The following is a 19,487-nucleotide window of genomic DNA, read 5'->3' as shown; positions in this document are numbered from 1 at the left end:
ATTTGGGAGTAATATTTGATAGACTAAAATTCTTGGCGATCCAAAACGTATAGGAATTCGACATGGCACATTCACGAGAATGGATAATCATCGAGGATACGGATGAAGAAGAGGAAGTTTCATTCCCTATGATGGTAGGCGATCCTTACTACCCTATAAATCCAACCACCTTTCATCCAATACCTTCTGACGATGGAGCACCTTTACCCTCCAACGAATGGGAAAAGAGTGAATCAATGGAAGAAAGCGAACCAATGGAGGAGACAGAATTGGTGGCATCATCTTTACCACCAATAAACACTCTTTACCGTCAAGTTCCAGGAGGAGCAAAAATGAAACGCACGACACGTAAATCCATACCAATATGGAAAAGGATTAAGAAGAATCAGAAGGCGACATCTTCAGGAAGTCATAGAGTTCAAGATGAACCTGCACGGATCGCACAAACCGTTGATAGGTGGGTGGCGGAAGAAAGAGCTGCTAAGACGTATGAGACTGGTCAATCATCTCGACCACATCTCCCACATTCTTCCGAAGTTAACACTTTATCTCAATTGTTTGAGAAAAGTGTGAAAATTGAAGATAAGATGGAAATTGTCGAAGGAAGGGCTACTCATCTCTCTGGAAGAGTACGAAGGCTAGAAGGACAAAGGACGCGAGATCAGGAATCAGTGATGGATGTCCATCATCGTATAAATTTCGCTTATAACGACATGATTACTCACGATGCAAGGATTGCAGAGTTAGAGCTCTATAATCAAACCTTAAGAAATGAAGAACGCACGGGAAGTCTTGAGCAGAGAACTCAAGCACTTGAGGAGCAAGTGGTTAATGTCACTGATGTGCTAGGTCATCACTTAGGTTTCTGGTAGATAAGCTAAAACTAGTGGTTGTGTAAATAGAGAAATCAGACTAGTTAAGGCGAAAAGAGGAAAGTTTATAGCAAGGATGTAGAAAACCTTGCAAATTTTGCAATGTTTATAGAAACTTTTCTCTTATAAGCCTAAATAAACTGATGTAACCGCTGGTAATAATATGAAACATATCTTACAGTAATCATGGTCTTGTCCATTATGTTTTACACTTTGAAGAATAATTGAAGTATTTAGTACTCGTGTATTAAATGATTAACAAAACTCATTATTTATAATAGGAACTAAAACAAAATGCCTAGAAGAAGTAGTGCTCGGCTAAACCCTAACCGACCATCAGCACCACAACAACAACCACCAGAACCAAACCCCCCAATAAGTACAGTACAACTTGAAGAAATCATAACTCAAAGAATTGTTGCGGCTCTATCTAATGTCACAAGAGATGGAGTTAGAAATGAAGGCCATGTAGGGACCGCTAGAACGTGTACCTACAAAGATTTTATGAATTACAGGCCAAAAAGCTTTCGTGGAAATGAAGGGGTAGTTAATTTGACTAGGTGGATAGAAAAGACAGAGTCCATCTTTCAAATAAGCTTCTGCCCAGATGATTGTAAAGTACGATTTGCAGCATGTACTTTCGCTGATGCATCACTCACATGGTGGAACAGCCATGTGAATACAATGGGAATTGATATTGCAAATTCCATGAAATGGGAGGAGCTAAAAATGATGCTAGTAGAAGAGTATTGTCTTAGGGAGGAGATACATAAACTGGAACAAGAATTGTGGACCCTAACCATGAAGGGTTCAGAGATAAAAGCTTATACCGCTAGATTTAATGATCTTGCAGTAATGTGTCCAGCACTTGTAACCCCTGAATATAAAAAGATTGAGCGATATATCTGGGGTTTAGCATCGCAAATCAAAGGCATGGTGATCGCATCAAAGCCTACGACCTCTGACAGCACTAGAGAATAGCTCATCAGCTAACCCTCACAGAGATCCAAGGAACAGAATTGGTCTCAAAGGCTGAGTCTCCCAAATCTGGAACAAACAAGCGCAAGTTTAATAGGAAGAATCCCAAACAATCATCTGAGAAAAGGCAAGAAGTGGCAACCAATTATGCAGCCACGACAACAGTACCTACGCAACCAAAATCTTCATGGTACAATCAGTGCAACCGTCATCATCTAGGTGACTATTTTGTCTGCACGAAGTGCAAGAAGAAGGGACATACTGCTAGTTACTGCAGGAGCGCAACACCTACAACAGTTAATCAGCAAACAAATACTGGAACAGACCGTGGTGAAGGAAGAAAGTGCTATGAGTGTGGGGAGGTTGGACACATCAAGAAAGAATGTCCAAAGTTAAGGACTCAAGGAGGCATAGGACGTGGCAGGGCGTTTGTGATCGGAAGCAGAGAGGCTATCCAAGACCCTTCGGTCGTATCTGGTACGTTTCTCATAGATAATTTTTATGCTACTATACTCTTCGACTCTGGAGCAGATAGAAGTTTTATAACTCCGACATTTAGAAAATTGTTAAGTCATAAGTCTAGCAAATTAAAAGAAATCTATGAAGTAGAAATCGCTAATGGTCAAACCGAGAGAACACATGAAATCCTAGAAAACTGTCTGTTAACTCTTAATAACTACCTTTTTCACGTCAACCTCATGCCAATGCCTATCGGTAGTTTTGATGTCATAATTGGAATGGATTGGTTATCTTCACACCACGCCAAAATTCTATGTCATGAGAAAGCCATACGACTACCCTTACCAAACGGCGAAGCCCTGATTATCTATGGTGATAAATCTGGGAAGAACCTCAAAGTCATTTCTTGTACTAAGACCCAAAAATATCTACATAAGAAATGTAGCGCATTCTTAGCCCACATTGTAGATAGGAAGAGAAAGACAAAAGAAATCAAGGACATACCTCAAGTATGTGATTTCCCTGACGTGTTTCCTGAAGATCTACCTGGAATACCTCCCGCCCGACAAGTCGACTTTCGAATCGACTTAATTCCAGGAGCAGCACCAGTAGCGAAATCTCCTTATCGGTTGGCTCCATCTGAAATGCAAGAATTGTCTAGCCAACTACAAGAACTTATTGACAAAGGCTTTATCCGACCAAGTTTTTCACCTTGGGGAGCACCAATCTTGTTTGTCAAGAAGAAGGAAGGATCCTTTCGAATGTGTATTGATTATCGGGAGCTGAACAAGCTAAGGATCAAGAATCGTTATCCGCTCCAAGAATTGATGATCTATTCGATCAACTGCAAGGATCCAACTACTACTCAAAGATAGATCTCAGATCAGGATACCATCAACTCAAAGTAAAAGAAGACGACATTCCAAAAACAACATTTGGAACTCGTTATGGTCATTATGAGTTCTTAGTTATGTCTTTTGGATTGACCAATGCCCCAACAATGTTTATGGATCTCATGAATCGTGTTTGCAAACCATACTTGGATAAATTCGTGATCGTATTTATCGATGATATATTGATATATTCACAAACCAAAGAAGAACATGGTCAACACCAGCAAATAATCTTGGAACTACTAAGAAAAGAAAAGTCGTACGCTAAATTCTCCAAATGTGAGTTTTGGATTAGAGAAGTACGATTTTTAGGTCATGTAGTTAGCAATGAAGGAATTCATGTTGACCCATCCAAAGTCGAGGCAATCAGGAATTGGGAAGCACCAAAGACGCCAACAGAAGTGCGTCAATTCCTAGGACTTGCTGGTTATTACCGCAGATTCATAGAGAATTTCTCCAAAATAGCCAAGCCGCTTACAACACTAACCCAGAAGGATACGAAGTTCAACTGGGAAGACAAACAAGAAGCTGCTTTTCAGAAACTGAAGCAAATATTGTGTAGTGCACCAATTCTATCCCTTCCAGATGGGACATAAGATTTCGTTGTATACTGCGACGCATCAAATCAAGGATTGGGATGTGTGTTGATGCAAAGAGGAAAAGTTATCGCCTATGCATCACGACAACTTAAGGTGCATGAGAATAATTACACTACCCATGATCTTGAATTGGGAGTTGTAGTTTTTGCACTAAAAATTTGGAGACATTACTTATACGGTACTAAGTGTACTATTTTTACCGACCACAAGAGTCTACAGCACATCTTCAATCAAAAAGATCTTAACATGAGACAACGAAGATGGGTCGAATTGTTGAATGATTACGAATGTGAGATTCGTTATCATCCCGGAAAGGCAAACGTGGTAGCAGATGCCTTGAGCCGGAAAGAATATATTAAACCCCGTCGGGTACGAGCATTAACTATAACTATCCATTCTAACTTTACCGCACAAATTAGAGAAACTCAACTTGAGGCTCTAAAAGAAGAAAACATCAAGAACGAAGCTTTGCGTGGAATGGAAAAGCAACTTATACAAAGAGATGACGGAACGCGACACTTTATGAACCGAATTTGGACGCCTAAGTTCGGTGGAGTCAGGGACTTGGTCTTAGAAGAAGCCCACAAGTCCAGATATTCCGTGCATCCAGGTTCTGACAAAATTTACTTAGATTTAAAAGTACATTATTGGTGGCCAAACATGAAGGCAGAAATTGCTACTTATGTGAGAAAATGTTTGACTTGTTCTAGAGTAAAGGCAGAACATCAAAAGTCTTCAGGTTTACTTCAACAACCGGAAATACCTGAATGGAAATGGGAGTAGATATCAATGGACTTCATCACTAAGTTACCTAAAACTCCTAGTGGGTTCGACACTATTTGGGTAATAGTCGATAGATTGACTAAGTCCGCCCATTTCTTACCAATTAAGGAGAACGACAAGATGGAGAAGCTAACTAGAATTTATCTTAAGGAAATTGTCAGATTGCATGGGGTTCCAAATTCTATTATTTCTGACTGAGATAGTAGATTCACTTCACGATTTTGGCAATCTCTACAAAAATCCTTAGGAACACGTCTAGATATGAGTACAGCTTACCATCCACAGACTGATGGTCAGAGTGAGAGGACCATTCAGACTTTAGAAGATATGCTCCGAGCCTGTGTAATAGACTTTGGAAATGCGTGGGATACTCATTTACAATTAATTGAGTTTTCCTACAACAATAGTCATCACACCAGCATCAAGGCTGCACCGTTTGAGGCTCTTTATGGACGAAAATGTCGTTCCCCAGTATGTTGGGCAGAAGTTGGAGATACACAGATGGCCAGAGAACGTATAGGCGATACCTTACGTACTGGACTAGAAATAATCCACGAAACAACTGAAAAGATCATGCAAATTAAGGATCGATTAAAGGCTGCACGTGATCATCAAAAGAGTTATGCTGACGTAAGACGTAAGCCTTTAGAATTCCAAGTTGGAGATAAAGTTGATGGGTTTTGCGCATTCTAACACTCCTAAGTGTACATGCAACCCTAAATACCTTGGATCTATGTTTTCTCTATTATACATGCAATTATGAACTTTCCAAGGTATTACCCTATCTAGCATACAATACTTGATACTTGGGTAATCAAATGGATAGAATACATACCTTTGTTTGATGTAGCTTGTCTCCATGAAGCTTGAGTGCCTAGTGCCCCAAGTGTGACACCTCAAATGGTTCACACAACACCAAATGCACATGGAATGACTTGAGAGAAATGGAACACTCCTTGAAATCGTCTAGCCCTCATATTCACACATTAGTGTACGATTTCTTGAGCCATGGGATTCTTTTATATGGTGGCTATTAGGGTTACACCATGTAACTCATAACTTTACCCATTCCTTATGCTCCATGGATTTTAACCTCCATGGAGTATCCATGGGTCACCCCATGGAGTTAGTCCAACATAAGGAATCTTGGATCACAAGCCCACATATATAAAAATGAATGATTTACACAATCAACCCATATATTTAATTAGTCTCCTTTTGATCACTTAATTAATTCCAAATTAATTCTTGATCAATACTAATTAAATAACCTTATTAATATATTAGAACTTATAATATATTAACCAACCTTAAGTGTTATTTCTCTCATTATAGTTTATCCAAATGCATGATGCCATGCAACCCAAATGGACCATGCCGGGTCGGGTCAAGTCTTACCAATTATAGTTATGGACTTAGACATTAATCCAACAGTCTCCCACTTGGATAAGTCTAAAACTATTATTGTGTATGACTTCAGGAACCGATCAGCAATCGTAGCTCTCAAAAGCTTCTGTCGAACTCTGACCTTGTCGATGAACTCTGACCTTTGTCAATGACTTGTCCATTAGATAAGGGATCATATATTCCTCCATTCTAGATATCATATGGACTGAGACATGGATTATCAATCATTCTCTCTGTCCATTTGTTGTTTCTCGATTTCCGATTCATGATGACTGACTGATTAAACAAATCAAATCAGTCCTGGCTTGGCCAAGCACTCACATGTATCATCTTTAAATCATCGAGGGGCCCAAAGATATCGCTTTTATCCCGAAGGTAAAAGGAATGGATAAACTTCGACTCATATGGCTTGTTCTACTATTTGTTGAATCATACACAAATGCACGTTTTATAACATCGAGTTACCGAATGCGTTTTCGTGCAATCAATGTACAACCAACTCATAGTAACAACTCATATCTCTAGGTTTGAAGAATATAAGATATTATCGTCTCATGATCACTCGTGATAAAATCCATGAAGTGATTCAAATGAGCGCGGGTTGAATCCAATACTCAGAACTTATGAGCACTCATGAGTGTTGTAGCACCACTTTGTCCACCAACTTGGACCTCTACAAACCAACCCATGACAGTCTTGATTCATATCTACTTCCAACATATGACCGACTGTGGATGGTTTGAATAACTTAATCATTCAGGAAGAGCAACTTAGTTATTCTGGAACTAAAAACATGCAAAGTGAAACACAAGAATAAATGAATCAAATATGGTATCAAATCCGTTGAATATAAATAAACACTTTTATTTATCACCATACTGATTACTCATTATTCATTGTTTCGGTTTTATCAACTTTATACTTGAATTAAAAACACTAGTTGTCCCATGCTCCAAGCATGTACACTATGTTTTTCTTAAACAATAGCTTTGCCATACACCAAGTATGCACTCTATGTTTGTCTATGATCCTTACTTTGTGAAATAAACCAATTGAACATAATTTCAATGATTCTAATTTCACACTCCCAAATCCTTATCGAAAAATGTGAGAATTTCAAATTCCTATCATTTATCGAAATCTGTTTAGATTTTAAACTTATATGTACTGACCCTCCTGTAATGAATATGTACAAAGTCACAAAGACTTGTCAACAGTCATTATAAGGTATTCCAATGGAGATCAACTCCATGGAAACTAAGTCTCATATTCAAAGTACATTGCTTTGGACATGTTTCTTGCATTAAGTTTTCTAATATTACACAGATAACTTCCACCTATGGAGACAACTCCATATTCTCATTTTGACTATCACTTCTGAATAAGAGATGCCTCTTTTCAGAATATGTCAATATGGTCCTTCCAAAATTAGCACTATACTTCCAACTGTCTCTGAGCAACCAATCTTTGGTAAACCTCAGATTGTCCTCGACAATTGCTTAATCATTTTAGTCATATCCAATTCTAGACCTTTTCCCTTCTTAATGCCTCTGGGCATTTGGAAAAATTTAGAAATGACAAATATTATAGCACATGCAATCGATCCTGTACCCAAAGCAAATGGTACACGATTCATGATGTCTCACATAAAGACATGATTCTAGACCAGTCTTTTGCTACAATATTTTTATTTGCCATGTTTTCAAAATTTGACTATGAAGAGGGATGCCGTAATCATAATCGAATTTTGAGAACGCAATATATAGAATTTCCTTAAGTTAAACCAATCCAACATGAAATTCAAATATATATTCTTGACTAAAGATGATTAAGGTCTCAATCTAAGCCTTTAGAACTGAAATGAAGTATATCCTCTCCCTTAATTATAGCAAAACAACTTTTTCAATCCCTACAGCCTCACGAATTGAAACTTTTGTTTTCTATAATTAACATTGCTAACTTGCAACACTAACAATAATTATCATGCTCCCACTAACATGATGATTATTAGCATAACACTTATGCTCCCACTAGCTTTGACATGTACTCAGAAATCAGCTGGACTTCTAGAAATCAATATTTTATTGACTTCCTTACCAAAGTTCAGATTTCTGATACGAGATGCTTTGATAAAACTTTATCAAAATCATACACCTTTCCATAGATAGCATGCATGTGTGTCTAAACAATTTCAGAACTATGAAAAGGGATGATGTAATCATAGTCTCAATTGTTTAGACCTTTTGCCATCTGCTTCAAATCTACTTGGTGGAAGTGTTTCCTCACCGTCATTTTCATGAATCGGAGAGAAACCTTATGACCCTTAGATTTTATGGTGTATGTGTTCTTATCCATGTGAATCGTCAAAACCATAGTCACAAGACAAGGATAATGACAAATCCAAACTCATATGGACTGAACTTATGCAATCTTAACTTCTTGCCACCTGGCAGCACAAGGCCTGCCATTGCTTCCAAGTTGTTATGCAACCAATTGAGAACTTTCAGAACTCCTATGCAAAGCCAACTTTAACTGGAATGGGCACAGAATATGTCAACACGATAGGTTATAAACCTCAAGTCGTGTGCTAGTGAAGAACCTTAGGTTTTATTCTTGATTAGTTCTTGAAATTCTTTTTAGGATCTTTAAGACTCCCACTATCCTCTTGACATATAAGACTATCTTGCCAAATATTCAAGAGATAGTGCGGATTCTTTATCAAGACAAACACTTCACACAATTGGCCTTAGTTGGTCTTTGTTTTATCCAAAACATCACAACTTACCAACTTCAAATGTACAAGAGTAGGACACTTTTACTCTTACATTTGACAAATGTTATAAACCTTTCTTTAAGATGTGTCACTCAACTTATAGTCTTGGAGTATGACTCTAAGACTTTTTTTGAAACGAAGTATGACTCATCTTCTTGATTTAACCATTTCAACAATTCATGACTCCTCTTCTTAGTCATAAGAATGCACTAAGATGTCCTTAGAAGACCAATTGTGATGTGGTTCTTTAATCATTAAGATGATCACAAAACATGATACTAAAGTACTCTCCCATCTTTTCAGATTTGAGAAACTTTTATCTGTCTGCCTAATTTGATTCTTCCCATTCGTTCTGCCATACATTGAGACTTTTCCAATGTTTCAGAATTATACTTAAACTTGTAAGTATAACCATATTTACTAAAATTTAGTAAATCATGACGAATACTCTTAACGAGCTTTGTGGTGGACTTGACCAGTGCACAAGAATGTGTACTCGATCCCTTTAGTCCTTAACTTGACTCACACATCCATGTGAACAAGTCTTAATTTTCCAATGCTTGAAAGTTCTCATTCATCATACTATTCAACTTGCATGATTCCAAGTTTCTATCCAACTGAAGCCTTGGGAATGAGAATCTTTCCTTATTTGGTAAATTATGACACTACCACAAACGAAAGAATCAAGTCCATTTTTTTCTCAAATATTGCTATCAATGGAATCATATAAACAACCATTTTTCACAAATGTCACTTGTAAGGATATTTAAAATAAATATAAAATTAAAAACTTTTATTTTATTTCAAAACTTTGCGGAAAAAACTTATCCTTATAGTGCAAATGCATACGGAAAAACTTGTTGTTATCTATTCCTAAGCAATATATCATAACTCCTAAGTAACAGCTTCAAAATTCTGATGTGATCGAAATCCATCTACGCAATCAGAATCAGCATATACTTCCTTTAAGCTTTCTCTCTATTCTTTGATTCTTAAAACATCAACATGTGACCCAGTCACATCATGTAATGAGGATCTTAGAATAGAAACTTAACAGAGTTAGATAATGGGCTCTACCTGAAGTAGAGTCAGACTTATTGACTTTAACATCCTTAGGTAAACTTGGAAGCTTTGCAATCAACGCCCCTTTCTTTGGCAAAATAAACATATGGACCCTTTGGTAATGGGACTATCTCAGACTTAGCCTTTCTCCTTACCATTTGGTCAACCGGGTTGACTATGGCCAATCCCTTTCCATTGGGAAGAGAATGCTTTTTCTGGATTTCCAGTGTCACCATTGTCACTGTCCATAAAGTTTTTGGGAAGTTGATCTTCTAATCAAATTTGCTTTACTATCGTTCCAAATCATTGCTGATTTAGCAGCACCAAGCAAATAGATATGATCATTAAGGTTCATGTCATAGTCTGTTTCATAGTAGTCCCAAAGGAACTCACTATGTGACTTAGAAAGTGATTGAAAATCCAACTTTCTCAAGACTTTGACACACAACTCTCCCAGCTTGTCAATATGTGACTTCATCTCTAAGATGTGATCACACATAGACCTTGCTTGCCATTAGGGCTTGAGTGACCTTGAACTTGTGGGTTAGGGAGAATAATTGGAGGAGGTGGAGGAAGTAAAGTTCCAAGAGATTTGGGAAGATCATAGATGTCTGAACTAGACATCTTTTGGGAGATATTCAAGATAGTTGATCTAAAGTCCTTAATATAACACCCAATATGAAATATTAAGGCTAGGATCCAACAACCTATTTATAACTGGAAGAGGGATGCCGTAATCCGAGTTATAAAATAGTTGAAGGTAGGTAAATGACGATTTACCAATTTCCACCATGAAAAACGAAATAATGTAATTAGGTTTTTAATTGGATTTGAAACTCCTAGATCTTTTGAGATTCATTGAACTTTTCAATGGCATGTTTCAAACTCGAGTGTGCCCTTCAGGTTTTGTGACTGGGATGCCGAGGATCACAAAACAAGGTGTGAAGTAACCATGCAAATATACTTGGTACCCTTAATATTTACCCCTCAATCGATGTGTCGGTTAACCACACGAGCTCCACCGATACTATGATAAATATTAAGTTACCCTTTGCCTACTTTGTTAAATCCAGGTTAGTGTGCCGGTTAACCACACACGCTCCACTAATGGTTTAAACAAAGTGCAAAGTGTAATTTCATGGATTAGCACCTTATTCACATTTTCCTAAGTAACTAAGATTGGGAATTTATAAGTGTTTAGTTACTTAGTATTTATCATTAATACTTTTAATGAAGGGATAATTATAGTCCTTGTCCTACCCGTTCGGCTAACGACCCTCCACCAGTCAAGGAAGCGGTGGGTGAGAGTGGACACCCATTAAACTGCCATTTTATAGGCAGTAACCTTATACCCCCCTTATAGACCGGCTTCGTGAATGAGGCCTACTAACGGTAAGACTGACTTGCTCTTATACATATATTTATTATTAACTTATAATACTATAAAGTATAAGGGTTGAATTTTAACTTTTAAAATTCTAAGGGCTAACTTGGAATTAAAGTATTCATGGGGAAAGCTTTACAAATTCCAAAACTTGAGGGCAAGTTTTGAAAATATTCAAAACTAATTAATTCCATAACTTATGTGTTTAAAGTAGTTTTAATTAAAAAAAAACTCTTCAAGTTCCATAACTTGAGGACAAGTTATGGAAGACTTTAAACTAATAAAAGAATGTAACTTTTCTTTATTTTTGTAACTTATGGAACTAATTAAGGTTACACATTTTATCATTTAATGAAGTGACTCTTGAACCTCCATAACTTGAGGACAAGTTATGGAGTCATAAAACCATTTAATGAGGACAAGACTCTTCATTTTTGTAATCATTGCCAACTTTTTATGAGTTTTATGAAACTTAAATGTGACTTTTCATATAACTTGAGGACAAGTTGCAAAAACACATTTTAGAATCAACTCTTAGATTAAAATGGATTGAAAACACATAATCAATTAACTTCTCTATTAATCTAATAAACTCATATGAACAAAGATAATTCACATCAAATTTTTTTCAAGTAATTAGCATAACTTTTAAACTAATACAATTCGATTTTTCAGCTAATTTTGCAAGTATAACAAGAAAACAAGCCTTGGCTCGGATACCACTGATGGGTTTTGCGCATTTTAACACTCCTAAGTGTACATGCAACCCTAAATACCTTGGATCTATGTTTTCTCTATTATACATGCAATTATGAACTTTCCAAGGTATTACCCTATCTAGCATACAATACTTGATACTTGGGTAATCAAATAGATAGAATACAGACCTTTGTTTGATGTAGCTTGTCTCCATGAAGCTTGAGTGCCTAGTGCCCCAAGTGTGACACCTCAAATGGTTCACACAACACCAAATGCACATGGAATGACTTGAGAGAAATGGAACACTCCTTGAAATCGTCTAGCCCTCATATTCACAGATTAGTGTACGATTTCTTGAGCCATGGGATTCTTTTATATGGTGGCTATTAGGGTTACACCATGTAACTCATAACTTTACCCATTCCTTATGCTCCATGGATTTTAACCCCCATGGAGTATCCATGGGTCACCCCATGGACTTAGTCCAACATAAGGAATCTTGGATCACAAGCCCACATATATAAGAATGAATGATTTACACAATCAACCCATATATTTAATTAGTCTCCTTTTGATCACTTAATTAATTCCAAATTAATTCTTGATCAATACTAATTAAATAACCTTATTAATATATTAGAACTTATAATATATTAACCAACCTTATGTGTTATTTCTCTCATTATAGTTTATCCAAATGCATGATGCCATGCAACCCAAATGGACCATGCCGGGTCGGGTCAAGTCTTACCAATTATAGTTATGGACTTCGACATTAATCCAACAAAAGTAATGTTGAAGGTCTCTCCTTGGAAAGGCGTAATTCGATTAGGGAAACGAGGCAAACTAAACCCACGGTATATAGGACCTTTTGAAATTCTAGCAAGAATTGGTTCTGTCGCATACCAACTCAAGTTGCCTCAAGAGCTAAGTAATGTGCACGATGTTTTTCACGTATCAAATCTCAAAAGATGTCTTTCCGACGACACTCTTTATATACCTCTCAAAGAGATAAAAGTCAATACGAAACTCAACTTTGTAGAAGAACCTGTTGAGATCATGGATCGAGAAGTCAAACGATTAAAGCAAAGTCGTATTCCCATAGTGAAAGTTCGATGGAACTCTTTGCGAGGACCTGAATTTACTTGGGAACGTGAAGATCAGATGAAAGAAAAATACCCCCAACTGTTTGACAAAACCCCATCCATAAGATAAATTTCGGGACGAAATTATTCTATCGGGCGGAGAATGTAACACTAGTCAAATTAGGTCAATAGATAGACACATGTGATTATGCCAATCATGTAATGTGATTTTGTTAAAGTAGTAATGTGATAAGAGTGCTATGTAGATCATGATAAATTCTAATACAAATATGAACTTTCTTTATGATACAACTCAAAGTATACGTCCATACGATTCCAAAAATATAGAGAATGTCTGAATCTGACTTCGCATGAAGAAGTTATGATAAACTGAACACTATAAATCTCTATAATAAGAGGAATTTAAAATAGACTTAGAATTAGCTATTGGAGTCTAAAAGAGAGTTGTAGTAATTGTAAATACATACGCGTGCATATAAAGAACGTCAAAAACGGAGTTCGTATGTGAAACTTACGACCTTCCGAAGATTCAGTTGTCAGAAACACTAATATGACTGAGTTCACGACGTGAGGAGTCATTTATCCACATCTCGGAATGTAGAAGGTGTGTGACGAGGCTGCGAGGTGATAAGATCCAAACTCACAACGTGAGCAAAGATATCTCACGACGTGATGAGTCACATGGCCACCTTCCGAAGCTAGGGACGCAAATGGCAAGTCTACGGGGATAAGATCCTATGTCACGACATGGGTCTTATAAACCCACGACGTGGGGGTCCAAAATCCCTACTATAAATAGCAGGTCCGACTTCAGCCATTCTTACACGTAAACTTCTTTCTCCTCTCTCCTTTGCTGAAGCCATCTTGCATCCCGAGCCCCGACGACCTCGTACGCTGACCGTTTCTGCTTAGATTACATAAAATCACGCTACTAGGGTGAGTTTCACAGCCCCACTTTCTAATATTTTGGGGGAAAAACATGCTAAATATTGTATATACATTATTATTATGTCTATATGATAGTATATAGTTATAATAACCGGGGTATAGTTGTTCTAAATATAATATTTTGAATATATACAACTATTATCAACTTGTGAGCATGTTATTATACTAATGTAGATCTTGAGTTATACTTAGGATTCTATATATATGTTGTGTGTGATATAGTTCTGAAGTTATATTCGGAAGTTCTATATGTTAATTTATAAAGTATGTTGCTATTATTGGTTTGATGTCAAAATAAAACTTGGTATGTTATATGTTGTTGTTGTTATTGGTTTTATGTCAAGATAAAACCTGGTTTTACTTCAAGTTATAGCTGTTATACTGCCTAAATGTTATGAAGTTAGGAGTAATGTTTAAAAGCATAGTCTAGTAGCTTAGGGTTTTAGACATGAAAATGCTTTTGTTGTTAGAGCTATAGGAAGCCGTCAAAGTCTACATGAGTAATTGTATTCATCAACTAAGATTAAGGATTTTAGCGGAAGTCGTGTATAATTAGTATACGGGTTGACCACCCCACTTGTGACTGTTAGCTACAGTCAACCAAAAGCGAGTGATGAATTATCCTTTTACTTGTTATTGTTCCGGCGTCGATGAAGCGTACGGTGTTGTTTCTCATGGTAAATCATGAGTGTGTTGTTTCTCATGGTAAATCATGAGTGTGTTTTATCAGAGGTATTATGTCATAGCAGCGGTTACAGACTCATGGTAGCAAATTGTTAGAAACATTATACTTTGTCGTATACAAGTATTAATGTTAAGTATAAGTTTCCCCCTACTTATACCTTAGGTTTAAGGAATATTTAGGTATAACACTTAATTGATAAGTAAACTATTATACCTAATATACATAGTAAATGTTGGAGAGTCAAAATGATACTTTCAAAACTATACTTTTGAATGTGGAAAATGTACTATTTTATGGAGTCAAAACCTGTGGACTCACCAACTTTATGTTGACGTATTTTAAAATGCATGTGTTTTCAGGAACTTGAAAAGCTGGTATGTATTCGAACAGAAGAAGTTTTACTATTACCTTTCTGTTCATTAAGAAGTATGCCATAGTCGGATATTATGTAATAGGTCCTAGAAAAACAGTTATGTAACTTTCAATTATCAATAAAGTTATGTATTTTCTTTAGTACTGTTCAATGTATGTTATATAACTGTGATACGAAGAATGATGTTACACCACCCGGTGTTTCCGCCGATGGCTGGGGGTGTGACAATATCTACCAGTCTTGAAAAGGGTTTAAACATACACATACATTATCCAAAAAGGTGTATAAGATTAAGAAGTCTAGTTGGAGACTTATCGAAGCATCGCGTAACAGAAATCTGCACTTCTGTAAGAAAGTCGAAAGGTATTGATTTCTAGGAGTCCAGTTGATTTCTAGGTACATGTCAAAGCTAGTGGGAGCATAACTGCTATACTAGTATTGCATGTTGACAATACTATTTGTAGGAAATAATGTTTCTATTTTTTTCAAATTGCAAAATTCAGAAAATGTTTCTCTATAGTGGACTTAAGGGAGAGGGAACTCATACTTCATTTCGAATCTAAAGGTTTAAATCAAATAGTTTAATGGAACCTAGTGAAAGACATATACGAATAGCATGTTGAAACGTTTCAACATAGGACATTCGATATATAGAAATATTATGCCAAGGGACTGAAAATATATCAAATCCTTGTGTAGGACATAACGAGTCGAGTCCCATATGCTTCAGATATAGGATCGATCACATGTGCTATAATATTTGCTTATTCTAATATTTCAAATGCCTTTAGGATTGTACGAAAAGCATTAGAATTTCATGTGACTAAAGTTGTTAAACAAATGTCAAGAACATTCTGAGGTTTACTAAAGACAGGTTGCTTGTGGACAGTTGGAAGTATGATATTGTTAGGACGAACCATAGTGACACGGTCTAGAATAAGATGATTCTTGGTCAGAACTGATGGTCATATGGAAATGTTTCCATAATGGGAGAGGGTTGCTAAATCTACATGTGAGTTGGAATCTTTCATGCAAGAGAAGTGTTCAAGGAGTGTACCTTGAATTTGAGACTTCATAACCATGGAATTGTTTCTAATAACAAGTTCCATTGGACCATTCTGTGATATAGGAGGCTCAGTCGTTGTGACCTTCGAACCTCCACATCACAGGAGGTCAATGCATGTAAACTTGGAATTCCACAACATCTTAGATAGTGACAAGAATTTGGAATTATGAATTGAGCATCATTGGAGTAATGTCCAGTCGATCTGTTCACAAAGGAAGGACCATAGAGAGGCATAGTATGCGTGTTCATAACATGACATGACTGATGTTATCTAATTCAAGTGGTTAGTTTATTACTCGAAACATTACACAATGCATAAGTTTTTAACTGTTATGGTGATTAAATAATAAGGATTTATTTATATTTAATGGGTATGATACCATAGTTACTTAATTTATTATTGTGTTTCACTTTGCATGTTTTACTTCCTGAATAATTTTATTATTCAAAGTTCCACAGTCGCTCATACTTTTGGAAGTAAGTAGTGAATCAAGACTGTCATGAATCGATTGTAGATTGTCCATAGACATTGCATGGGATTGCTTCAATATTCATGAGTACTTAGAAAATGGAGATTTTGAGTATTGGATAAACCCACGCTTAGAGATTACTTCATGGATTTTATCACGAGTAATTCTAATATGATAATATCTACTATTCTTCAAATAGAGATACATAAGTTGTAATTTGCATGTCGGTTGTGCATTAGTGTTGCGTAAATGAATCAGTAACATGATGTTATAAAAGCACTAGTACAAAAATGACCTATGGCCATAGTTTTTGAAAACAAGGTTGTCATGATTTTGGTTAATTGCGTCACTATAGGTCACTAATCAAATTCCAATGATGTTTTAGTCACGTATTAGCTAAAAACCGTCACCATTGCAAACCACGTTCACACATTTCGTCATTTTTGTACATAAAAGCGTGACAAATACTAGCCAATAGTTACGGTAGATCATTGTGATTTTAAGTTATTTTTATGACATTTAAAAAAACATGTGACTATAAGTGTTTTATGAAACAGTTTAATTTCATTTGTATGTCTAAAATTAATGATTTTGAACAGAAAAGAATAACAATATGTAACTGTAACTATTTTATTATGACATTTAAAAAAACAAAACATGTAACTAAAAGTATTATATACTCACGTTTTAATTTTTGTGTGTAGCTAAAAGTATAAAATTATAAGAATAAAAGATCAATAAAACATGTCATTATAAATGTTTTATGATGACAGTTAAATGTTGAAAAACGATTTTTTTTGGAGGGAGTTCAATTTTTTCCAGTCTTCCAAAAAAAGTTCAATTTTCTCTTTTTACTAAAATTTCAAGATTTTCCCCTCCTTACCAAAAACCAAATATTTTTATTTCCCTCCTCTTCTAAAAAACAAAAATTTAGACATAATCCCTATTTTCTCTCTTTTTTTTTCTACACACGTCGTCTCTCACAGTCTCACCCAGCCTTGGATGCACCGATCCGCTCTTTTTATTGTACGTGATTACAATCCACTCTAGAATTTTGGTGGTTCATCGAAACCAACGTTGAAACGATTCCATAAACAACCACCCTGTTTTCTCTCACAAAGTCGCACCTCATGCTCTCCAATATCCTATTTCTTTCACGAAGTCACACCTCAGGCTCTCCAATCTCCGATTTCTCTCACAATGTCGTAACTTTTTTGACAAGGGAGCCTCACGCGCACAAAACCGCTGGCGATTTATGATTTTGCGTCATCTCCTTCTCTCCATCTTAGAATTCATGAAACACTATGTTTCCGCTCAAGGTGAGTCTAGGATTACGATGATGTCTCAATCGATGGATTAGAGAGGGCAATAGAGAAACCAAGGTTGGGTTAAACCCTACCCCTGTGTATATGTCCAATGCTACATAAAATAGAAACACGAGATGATTTGAGAGGAAGAAGGGCGAGGACAAGGGAGATAGAGGACATGCTATACTATTTCTTGGTTTAATTAGGAAAGATGCAACCACAAAGAATCTCAGGTTCATCGATTTAACCCTTATATTTGTTTTCATTGATATATCCCTTATCATGTTTTCATGTGACGTTTTAATAACACCATTACTTAATCAGGAGATGGTACAATGGTGGCTATGAAACGGTTGTAAGCTTCTTTGTAATCTCTCCCCCTTTTAACGATCTTATTTTGTTAAGCATTTGTATATTTTAAGTTCTGATATTTCTTGATGTTTACGGAAATGGACAAAAAATTTCAGAGAGTTTCTCCAGCCTTTGAATGAAGTACCAAGTATGATAAAATAATGTATACATGATGAATGTTGTTTGGGATGAGGCTACTTATACATACACAAGTAAATGTCTGATTGATGGACACAACATATGTTAATAGATAAAAAGATATCTCTCGGGCAAAAAATGAACCCTTGTGCCCAACGTTGACATCAAAGTTTCCATGAAGCTTAATTAATTGATATGAATGATACCTTATTTGAAGACAGATTACATTAAACGTTTTAACTTTTAACATTCTATATGATTGATGGTCCAGGTTATGTAGTTGTTGAAGGAAGATCAATGGCCATGAAAGAACCTCAACATCGCCGTCGTATATGGCTCTTGTAAGTTTTCATCTTGAAAAGTGACTTCTTATTATACTATGATCCATATTTAGTCATTTATACTACTTATAGTCAAACTGGTTTAACATCGATTGTAGCTTATTATTGGAACAATTGTTGTGATTTGTTTAATACCCTTTCTGATTGCAGGCTATTATTGGAATAATTGTTGTGATTTTTGGTGTTACAAGAATTTGAGATCAGCTGTAAACAGCTACAAGGTGCTAAAAGGTCAACCAATGCATATATTAGAAGCTTGACATATGCATATATTAAATGGATCCAGTTAAGCGTCCCTTATTTTTTCTATTTAAATGGTTATATTATGGTGTACAATATTTACCCTTTTTGCATCTTAGTTTTTGCAATTAGAGTTTAGAATAAATATTTAATTTTTTGGTAATTATAGGATCATACTTTCTAGATTTTCCTATTTTAACATTGTACTTTGAGAAATCTTACTAATTGGTGAAAACATGTTGCTTGTTGTAGGTAAATGGCAAGAACTTGTAAAACAAATCAAGTTAGATGGTTTTTTTGGTCATTATAGTATCATACTTTCAAGATTTTCCAATTTTAACATTGTACTTTCACAAAATTTTCCTATTAAAACATGGTACTTACAAATTCTACCTTTTATATTCATGGTTTAACAGTAGGTTGAATATGAACGTGTGGTGTGTGGTGGATGTTGATTATTGAATGTCGGGCATTTTTACCCCTGGTGTAGGTGACAAAGAGGCTGAACACTCGACAAGTACTTGTATTAGATAGTTGTTATCATTTTTGTTGA

At 36.0% G+C, this 19,487-nt stretch overlaps 1 long non-coding RNA gene across 1 annotated transcript; it reads left to right on the top strand.

Annotated features, from left to right (window-relative positions):
- Positions 1-17,631: 17,631 nt before the first annotated feature.
- On the top strand, positions 17,632-18,955 carry LOC145123455 (uncharacterized). Its single transcript, XR_013715145.1, has 4 exons — positions 17,632-18,097; positions 18,189-18,219; positions 18,625-18,694; positions 18,845-18,955. It is a non-coding gene; the product is annotated as an uncharacterized LOC145123455 (long non-coding RNA).
- Positions 18,956-19,487: the final 532 nt, after the last annotated feature.

This window comes from Lactuca virosa, chromosome 7, assembly GCF_052849685.1.
Source record: "Lactuca virosa cultivar CGN04683 chromosome 7, Lactuca_virosa_CGN04683_v6, whole genome shotgun sequence".
Classification (NCBI taxonomy): Eukaryota; Viridiplantae; Streptophyta; class Magnoliopsida; order Asterales; family Asteraceae; genus Lactuca; species Lactuca virosa.
The sequence above is the reverse complement of the archived record's forward strand: the minus strand, read 5'-3'. Positions and strand labels throughout refer to the sequence as shown.